The sequence below is a fragment of the Rhincodon typus genome, chromosome 31 (assembly GCF_021869965.1).
Source record: "Rhincodon typus isolate 14 chromosome 31, sRhiTyp1.1, whole genome shotgun sequence".
Classification (NCBI taxonomy): Eukaryota; Metazoa; Chordata; class Chondrichthyes; order Orectolobiformes; family Rhincodontidae; genus Rhincodon; species Rhincodon typus.
The window spans coordinates 21712118-21722838 of NC_063362.1; the positions used below are offsets into that span (position 1 = coordinate 21712118).

The 10721-nt window shown below is 40.9% G+C and overlaps 2 protein-coding genes across 4 annotated transcripts in view; one reads left to right on the top strand and one right to left on the bottom strand.

The window, feature by feature from the left end:
• Positions 1 to 10721, bottom strand: part of bcl2l16 (BCL2 like 16) — a 114800-nt gene that overhangs the window by 91893 nt on the left and 12186 nt on the right. The window lies entirely within an intron of this gene.
• Positions 1 to 10721, top strand: part of LOC109922032 (filamin-binding LIM protein 1-like) — a 31399-nt gene that overhangs the window by 18418 nt on the left and 2260 nt on the right. The window lies entirely within an intron of this gene.

Genomic DNA, 10721 nt, shown 5'->3' on the forward strand with positions numbered 1-10721 from the left:
TTTTTTAAAAAAAGAAATAGTGGGAATTTAAATGTTTAATATGTCCATATGTGATCTCGAGTTATGATCTATGGTCATGACAGTTAAGTCAATGAGTCATTGAACTGTACAGACCATGGAGATCCGGCTTTGATTTTTGTCTCTCTGCAGAGTTAGTTAATCTCAGCCTAGCAGTGTTTGGCTTGTATTTAGCTTCAAGATATTGAATTAGGAAAGTAAAATAAGTCTCCGTTCCCACTTGCATGACAAGTGTATATGCATGTGACTCAGATAAAGACAAAGCTCACCTGTGATAAGCCCAGAAGACTGACTAACCTACTGCGCTATACAGGTCCACACAGTAGGGAACCATTGCTAAAACGCTCCTTGTGACATGCCGTCTATTGCTTCAAATTTACTATCCCAGGCCAGCCTTAGTTATGATTGGCTGAAATTCTCTGCTTATCTAATTAATGTGATTAACACTGAGTGTTTTCTTCATGGACCATCATATTTGTCTGTGCTATTAAATAAGAGGTGGCTTCAGTACAATTTAATTTTCATATTCATGATGGGATTGTACAATCTTAGTGTCATTATCACACAAAGTAAAACTGCCTCAGTTGCAGCATTGACATGAATGTACACACTCTGAGCACTGGACTTCTGGGACAGGTATAGTGTAGCAAACAGAAGGGATCAAAGATCTACTGTTAAGAGAGGAGGTAAAAATGACGATTGGTCTGGCAGCCCCTGCATTTGCATCCCAGTCTCAAGTGAATTTTATTTCAAGGAAACCTGAGGAACCTTTTAGAAGTGACATTTCTTCGCTAAAAGTGCAATCTAGGAAAGATGGAAAGTTAATACAGCTCAGTTACATTTATCAGACAATACCACACCCAGGAATAAGTGAATTGACCTTTATGAAATTCCAGTGTGGTTTCAGCTTCACTCATTATGAGAGAAAGCTGCATGCCAAAATTTTCAGCTGTTAAATTCTGGAAACAATACAGGAAATGACAATTTAATACGCAACTCTATTCTGTCTTCTAATGTGAGGAATAGAAACATTTACCTGACGTTTCCCAAGCAGTTCAAATTCATAATTGGGATATGGGCTCAAGAGGTGGGATTGAGAAGTCTAGATGTTTTTTTTGGTGGGGGGTGGCAGAATATTTAATTACATAGTTCTTTGGCCTATTTTTCTATGATCAATGCCATAACAGGCTTATGAGCAAGTCTGTAGATTTATCTTTCCACTAGGGACGGACTGTCAGACCTAAACAGATCTTTCCTCCAAGTGAGGAAGTTGTGGTTTTGATCCATAATTGAATTTGGGCAAATACAGGATAAATTTTTGTGAATATTCTCCTGTTTATCCAACATAACTTTGGCAAGGGAGTTACAGAAATCCTGTAAAAAATGATGTAAGCTTTTACACTTTTCTTTGGTATTTTCAAGGCTATTCTGTCATAATTACAGGGGACAATTTAGAGAAAATTTTTAAAAATTCCATCTTTATAATCCCGTTGATATTATGTGGAGGTTGCTACTTTGTTACAACTGGTACCATTCAGATGAAAAATTAAACTGCCCATTACACTATTTGAAGAGGGACTCCGGGTTCTCTTGGCATCCTGACCAAAATTCCTTCCTGAACAACATTACCAAAAACAAATTAACAGGTCACTCAACTCGTTTTGAGGACTGTTGCTGTAGCAGAATAGCTGTTCCATTTACCTCCAAAGCTATAATCACTGCATTTGAAATTATTTGTGAATAAGAGACATTTTCAATGTGAGAAGGTTTCATATAAATACAGGATATTTTAAAATAAAAATTTCATAGTGCTTGCCAACTTATTTGCAGCATTTATGCATTGCTAAAAAGTTGCTTGTGTAATTTGTTATGCATTAGTAGTCTTTGCACAGCCTGCACTGATTAATCACTTCAAACGAGTGCACAGCAAACCTTGGACTGAAGTCAATGTCACATGGTGCAGTATCAGCTAAACATTGAGGGCTCAAAGTGCAAAAATTGCAAGAGCTTAGTGAATAAACACAACACAAATAGTAGTGAGTCATACAGACCAGGAAAGTCCCAGGTTCCAATGCCAGCCTGTGCTGAGTTAGATGTGCTATTAGGGCTGTAGAATTGGCTTCAGAGTTCAGAAGGGGATAAAAATATTTTTGTACTCCTAAATCACTTTCTAGCATTTCCTGCTCGAAGATGGATGTCAGTTGAAGGCAGGATGAGGCTTATCGGGGATGTCCTTGCCTCCCACTCCACCTCCCTCTCCCATACCATTTGTTAATGGCAAAAGTCAGTTTATTTAATGGATGTTCACCTCAATAGGTTTTTCTATACAGATCCACATGTGGGTCAGCCCACCATTGGATTGTCCCAACCTGATGTCAAATTTCACCCTGTTAGCAACACGCTGATGATTTCTGCATGAAGAAAACCTGTTTAAAAAAAGAAATCCCTAGGCCTCAGTGCCATGTTTAAAACTAGAGAGTTACACCCCTGTCATGACTGAAGGTTGAACTTTAGGTAACTATAACTTTTTGGGGGTTTATTTTTGGATAACTGCTGATAAATCACACATTCTTCAAGGATTAGTGTTACAAATTTAAGCAGGAGGATATCTCTTACAAAAGAAACACAAGCAGCCATCACTTCTCATTCCATTCATATAACTTTCGCTGCATTTAGTTTATTTGCCCTAATCTTCTCAAATATGCTGGGGGACAGACAGGAGATTCTGCGGCCGCAGAAGAAACACCAGGCTGGTGTGTTGCCTCCCAGGTGCCAGGGTCAAAGATGTCTGAGTGGTTGCAGAACATTCTGAAGGGGGAGGTTGAACAGCCAGAGGTCATTGTGCACATTGGTACAAATGACGTGGGTAGACAAAGGGATAGAGTTTTGCGAAATGAGTATAGGGAGTTAGGTAAGAAGTTTAAAATGCAGGACTTCAAAGGTAGTGATTTCCAGATTACTCCCAGTGCCACGCGCCAGTGAGCATAGAAATAGAAAGATAGACCAGATGAATGTGCAGCTGAGGAACTGGTGTAGGGGACAGGGTTTTCAGTTCTTGGATCATTGGGATCTCTTCTGGGGCAGAGATGACCTATACAAGAGGGATGAGTTGCACTTGAACTGGAAGGGTCCATTGTCCATTTGTTAGTGTTACCCGGGAGTGTTTAAACTAGTTTGGCAGGAGGGGTGGGACTCTGAATAAGAGAGGGGCCATCGAGAAGTCATGAAAATACGTTAGTCATTGAGAACAAGTTTACTATTCAGAATAGCCAGGGGCACAGTAAAGAGACGGAAACGACTTCTGGTTTGAAGTGCATTTATTTCAATGCACGAGGCCTGACTGGTAAGCCAGATGAGCTCAGAGCATGAATTGGCTCTGGGGACTGGGATATTATAGCCATAACAGAAACATGGCTGAGAGAACGGCAGGACTGGCAGCTCAATGTTCCAGGATACAGAAGCTACGGGTGTGACAGAAGTACAAGTAAGGGGGAGTTGCCCGTTTGATAAGGGCGGACATAACAACTGTGCTTAGAGAGGATATTCTTAAGGGGTCATCAAATGAGGTCATATGGTCAGAACTTAGAAACAAGAAGGGGATGGTCACTCTGTTGGGACTGTATTATAGGCCCCCAAATAGCCAGTGAGTACTAGAGGAGCAGATATGTAGAGAGATTGCAAATACCTGTAGGAATAACAGTAGTATTGGTTGGAGATTTTAATTTCCTCTGTGTTGACTGGGCCACCCAGAGTGTAAAAGGCCTGGACGGGTTGGAATTTGTCAAATGTGTCCAAGAAAGTTTCCTAAGTCACTATGTAGAGGGCCCTACTTGGAAGGGTGCAACACTGGAACAGCTGTTAGGAAATGAGGTGGGGCAAGTGACTGAAGTGCCAGTCGGAGAGCACTTTGGGTCCAGTGAACATAACTCTCTGAGTTTTAACATAGTTATGGATAAAGATAGGATAGGACAGGTCCACAGATTAAGGTGCTAAACTGGAGCAGGGCCAATTTTGGGGCCATTAGGTAGGATCTAGCAGCGGTCAATTGGGCGAGTCTGTTTGAAGAACATAGAACAATACAGCACAGTATAGGCTCTTAGGCCCATGATGTTGTGTCGATCTATTATCCTACTCTAAGATCAAATTAACCTGCATACCCTTCATTTTACTATCATCCATATGCCTATCCAAGAGTCGCTTAAATGTCCCTAATGTATCTGACCCTGCTACCACTGCTGGCAGTGCATTCCACACACCCACCACTTTCTGTGTAACGAAAAGGAATGACTGGCAAATGGAAGGCTTTTAAAAGTGGGATATCAAGACTTCAAGGTCAGTATATGCCTGTTGGGGTGAAGGGAAAAGCTGGCATGTTTAGGGATCCCTGGCTGACAAGGCATATTGAGGCTCTGGTCAGGAAAAAGGAGGCATACATTGGATTTAAGCTATTGGGCTCAAGTGAATCCCTAGATGACTATAAAAAGTGTAGGAGCACACTTAAGAGGGAAATCAAAAGAGCAAAAAGAGGGTATGAGATGGATCTGGCAGATAAGGTTAAGTATAATCCCAAGAGGTTCTATAGCTATATTAAGAATAAAAGGGTGGCTAGGGAGAGAATAGGTTCCCTTAAAGATCAGCATGGTTGTCTGTGTGAAGCCACAGGAGATGGGGAAGATTTTTAATGAATATTTCTCCTCAGTGTTTACTGAGGAGAGAATCATGGATGCTGTAGAAATACGGGAAACAAGTGGGGATGTTTTGGACCGCATGCATATTACCAGAGAGGAGGTGTTTGCAGCCTTAAATTGCATTAAGGTGAATAAATCCCCTGGGCCTGATCAAATCCATCCTCCGACATTGCGGAGGCCCTTGCAGAGATTTTTGCTTCAACTTTAGCCACTGGTGAAGTTTTGGAAGACAGGATGGTGGCTAATGTTGTTTCGTTGTTTAAGAAAGGTAGCAAAGGCAAACTAGGAAACTACACGCAAGTGAGCCTGACATCAGTGGTAGGCAAGTTATTGGAGAGGATACTAAGGGACAGATCAACCAACATTTGGATAGTCAAGGTCTGATTAGGGATAGTCAGAATGGATTTGTGCACGGGAAGTCATGTCTGACAAGTCTTTGAGTTTTTCGAAGAGGTCACCAAGAGGATAGATGAGGGTAGGCCAGTGGGTGTTGTCTGTATGGACTTTAGTAAAGCTTTGACATGGTCCTGCATGACAGGCTAGTCATAAAGGTTAGGTTACATGGGATCCAGGGAGAGCTAGCTAATTGGATTGAGAATTGGAGATAGCAAGACCAGCAGATGCTGGAGTCAGAGTCAATACAGTGTGGAGCTGGAGAAACACAGCAGGTCAGGTAGCATCAGAGGAACAGGAAAATTGACGTTTTGGGTTTACACCCTTCATTAGAACTGATGGTGTAAATCCAAAACATCGAATTTCCTGCTCCTCCGCTGCTGCCTGACCTGCTGTGTTTCTACAGCTCCACACTGTATTGACCCTGGATTCAAAATTGGCTCGATGGTAGGAAGCAGAGGGTGATGGTTGAAAGTTATTTCTCAGACTGGAGGCTTGTGACTAGAGGTGTGCCACAGGGGTTGGTGCTGTGACCTTTGTTAATCACATAAATAATCTGGATGTAAACGTACAAGGCACAATTAGTAAGTTTGCAGATGATACACAATTAGGAGGCATAACTGATAGAGAGGAACGTTATCAAAAATTACAGAGGGATTGTGATCAGATGGGGAAGTGGGCTGAGGACGGGCAAATGCAATTCAAAACAGATAAGTGTGAGGTGTTGCACTTTGGAAAGTCAAACCAAGCTAGGACTTATACAGTAAATGGTAAGGTCCTGAGGAGTGTTGTGGAACAGTGGTCCTAGGAGTACAAGTACATAGTTCGTTGAAAGCGGTGTCACTGATGGACAAGGTGGTGAAGAAGGCATTTAGCATGCTGACCTTCATTGGTCGAGGCACTGACTATAGGATTTGGGTCATCCTGTCACAGTCGTATAAGTCATTGAGGCTGCGTTTGGAGTATTGTATACAGTTTTAGTCACTCTGTGATTGAAAAGACATAGTTAAACTGGAGAGTGTGCAAAGAAAATTTACGAGGATGTTGGCAGGACTAGTAGGCCTGAGTTATAGGAAGAGATTGGCCAGGATAGGACTTTATTCCTTGGAATGTAGGAGAATGAAGGATGACCTTACTGAGGTGTATAAAATCATGATTGGCATAGATAGAATGAATGCGTATGCATCCCAGGGATGGGGAATTGAAAACTAGAGGGCATAGATTTAAGGTGAGAGAGCAAAGACTTAAGAAGGACCTGAGGGGCAACTTCTTCACGCATAATATATCGAATGGGCTGTCAAAGAAAGTGGTTGAGGCAGGTACAATAGCAACAGTTAAAAAACATTTGGATAGGTACATGGTTGGGAAGGGATATGGACCAAATGCGGGCAATTGGAACTAGCTGAGAGGGCACCATGGTCAGCATGGACCAGTTTAGGCCAAAGGCCCTGTTTCCATGCTGTTTTACTCGAAGACTATAGGAAAACCGGAATAACCATAACCAAGTTGTTGTAAAAGGTATGTGTATGGCAATATAGTTCTTTTCACAAATCTCCCCCACTATGGCAGTGAGTTCCATTCAACCAGTCCATCCACCTAATGACCCTAATTTTAGGTTGTGGACTTGCTCGCTGAGCCGGTGTTTGGTTATGGACACTTCGTTGCCCTGCTAGGTAGCATTGCCAGTGCACCTCCGGTGAAGCATTGGTGTTCCATCTTGCTTGTTACTTATATGCCTCAGTTTGCTGGGGTGCTTGGCATTACTTCTGGTTCTGTTTTTCAGGGCTTTGTATAGTAAAAGTTGGTATTTGTGTATCCTTAATGTCAGTTTTCTTCCAGTTTGGCCTATGTAATGTTTTTCACAGTCCTCGCAAGGTATTTTGTATATTACATTAGTTTTATTGGTTGTGGGTATAGGATCCTTTACATTAGTCAGTAGCTGTCACAGGATGGTTGTTGGTTTGTAGACTACCCTGATACCTAGGGGTCTGAGTAGTTGAACACCAACTAGCCACCAAGAAATACAACTAATTCTCACTGATCTCAATACACACGGACAAAGAAGGACACAAATCCTTCTGGGACAACATACTCACAATAGCACAAGCCAAACAGAGACCTGCCAGGGAATTCATGGAGGCCTGGCATTCCAACCAGAACTCCATCAACAAACACATTGAACTAGACCCAATATACAAACCACTGAAAAACAGAACTGGAAGTAATGCCAAGCACCCCAGCAAACGGAGGCATATAGATAACAAGCAGGATAGAACACCAACGCTTCACTGGACGTGCACTGACGATGTTACCTAGCAGGGTGATGAAATGTCTGCAACCAAACACACAGGCTCAACGAGCAAATTTACAACCTCCTCACAAATCCTCTCAAACTTTAGACCCTAATTTTACTGTAGATATTTTCAATATAAATCTGTTCAGAAATGTTATGACACACCTCTGGAGCAAGTAGGACTTGAACCCATGCCTCCTGTCTCAGAAGGAGGGACACTACCTCTGCATTGCAGGAGCTCCCTAAAAGGGTATTTTCTTTTAATTACAAGGTATGGATATTTTTAATCAATCTGTCCAGACATGTTATTGACATACCCCTGGAACAGGTAGGACTTGAACCCAGGCCTCCTGGCTCAAACTGTGGACACTGCACTACAAGAGTCTCTGTAGTCCATTTAAAAACACTCACTGTTAGATTTGTTTGTGCTTATTTAGATTTTTATTGTTTTTATCTCATGAGTGATGAGAAGTACAAGCTGATAATGATACAAGGGAGTCAGGTCAACAAACTGTGCATCCCTTGAAATAATCAGATTGAAGGACTAAGAAGTAAACAGACAAAGGACAGAAATAAGTGAAGATTAGAATGCTTCATTTAACATTAGTCTTCCACAGAAAAATAGAGGGAGAAACATTAAAGAGAAAAGGTAAACATTTAAAATACTTGACATTTAAAAAAATTCCATCCATTACATTTAAAGGAATTAGACTGTTAGACTTCAGTGATTCAATGCCAGAGGTTGATTGGCAGTAATTAACCATTATGTTAATAAAGTACTTATTGCTTATGATGAGACAACTTTGTGGCAAATCTAGTTTACATCTACCATGCAAATACAGCATTTTAAATATGTTCAATGCAGCTAATTGGAAAGGCAGATGGTAAAATGCTGTTTTTACAAAGCCCAATCTGAGCAGCACAGCATCTGCACTTTGTCGTTGTTGCTGTTTCATTTCTGCCTCAACAACAGTGTTCCGTCAACCTCAGTTTCTTCAAAATTCAGTTACAGGATGTGGCAAAGCTATTATTTATTGTCTACTCCCATGTCCTTTTAAAGTACAATTGAACAGCTTGTTAGGCAAATTCAGGGCAGTTAAGAGTTAACCATGTTGCCCCGAATCCGGAGGTCATGTCGGCCAGACCAGAAAAGACTAGTAGATTTCACTTCCCAAAGAGCATTAGTGAAGCAAATTGGATTGTTGTAGAAACCTATCACATGACCAATACTAACTTTATTTTGAAGAAATTCTGGAACATTGTGTTAACTTTATTTCTGTAAATGGACTTTGGGGAGTTAGGAGATGAGTTACTTGCTGCAAGATTCCTAGGTTCTGAGCTGCTCTTGGAGTCACATTATTTATGTGCCTAGTCCTTTTCAGTTTTTGGTCATTGGTAAACCTCAAGATGTTGACGGTGGAGGATTCAGCATTGGTTAAGCCAATGAATGCCAAGAGGCAAAGGTTAGATTATCTCTTGTTGGAGTTGCTCATTGCCTGTCATTTGTGTGTGTGTATCATTAACATCACTTACCACTTGTTAACCCAAACCTGGAAATTATCAGTGTCTTCTCTATTTGAACAGGGACTGCTTCAATAGGAGAGGATTCAGAAACGGTGCTGAATTTTGTGCAATCATTGTTGAACATATCCATTCTCTTCTTATTATATGATTTGGAGGGATTGCCTTAAGAGCAAAGGTTAAACAGGTTGGGACTTTGCCCACTGTAATTTAGAAGAATGAGAAATGATCTCACTGAAATACATGGGATTGTTAAGGGACTTGACGAGGTAAATGCTGAGAGGATGTTTCCCCTCCTCCACCAGATAGCATAGACTCAGAATAAATAGGTGCCAATTTAAGACTGAGATGAGGATTTTCTTCTGAGGGTTGAATTTTTCCCATTGAAAGCTGTGGAGGTACAGTCCTTGAGTATATTTAAGGCGGAGATAGATAGATACTTGATCAGTAAGGGAATCAAAGGTCAATAGCCATGATCCTATTGCACTGTGGCGCAGGCTCAAGGAGCTGAACCGCCTACTCCTGTTCTTATTTCTTATGGTCTTGTGTAGGGATGATCATTGATGAAGCAGCTGAAGATGTTTGGGCCTAGGTCCCCATCCTGAGGAATCCTTGAGACATCCAAGAACTGAGTTGATTGACCTTCATCAGCCACAACCATCTTCCTTTTGTCCCAAGTATCAGTTCCCCAGTTCACAATGATTCCAGTTTTGGTTTTATAAATGGAAAGAGTGCAAGTATGAAGAAATATTGATAAATGTATGAAATGTTGGTTTCTGCAGTTTCATATGTTCCATTCTATAAAAGAACACTTAAATAAAATTGGATCTGTCATGATATTATTGAATGGCAGGGCAGGCTTGAGGGGCCAAGTGGCCTATACTGGTTCCTTATTCTTGTGTTTGTGGTGAGGTGTACAACAGAAATTCAACAGTATTTGTGGAACGGATAACAAATATTATGATAAGGATAAAACAAAAAACTGTAGCTACTGGAAACCTGAAACAAAAATTGCTGGAGAACTTCAGGTCTAGCAGCATAAGTTTCTGCAGCAATTTCTGTCTTTGTTACAATTATAGGGAGATGCTCGGTATATTGGGTTTATTTATATGGAACAGACAAGACAAACAAGAGAGTTAACTTTTTTTGAAAAGAAATGAACTTTTATAGAGTAAAAGCTCAGCTAGTGCTTGAAGTCCATAACAAGGGATCATCAATTTAAAGTTTGCCACTAAGGAAGGTTATGACAGAGGTTGTGAAAAATGTATTGCACGGTAAGCTAAAGAAAGCACATTGCTCTCACAAGAAATGGTTAGAGATCATTTCAGCTTTTAAAGAAAAAAAGTGAAAAATGTCTGAAGCAGATTAATTTGCAGGGCTTTATCTCACCTGTTACCAGCAAGATTAGCTGACAGAGACGTGACTGACCAAAGGCCTGTTATACATATTTATGGCTTTACCAGGTGTGTTGTTTTTGACCTGAAAGCACACTCCTTTACCATTGTCTCAAAGAATTGTTTGCTCACTAAATAACTGACATATTTTGGCCCTTGCTTAATGGACAGACATCACTAACAGGATATAAGTAAATGCATTACCACAATCTTGTCTGAAGTATGACATGTACTCCCTCACTGACAGATGGTTCTGTTGGTTGGAAGTGCAGAGTGACAGAAACTGTTTCCTTCTGTAGAAAAACCACCAGAGCAGATCCTGAAAATCTTTGTTTTGTAAGCATATTGCTTATAAACCTAACCTTAATACTAGAAGCTGCCATCTTGGCCACAGGTTTCTTGCCAGCCAATGAC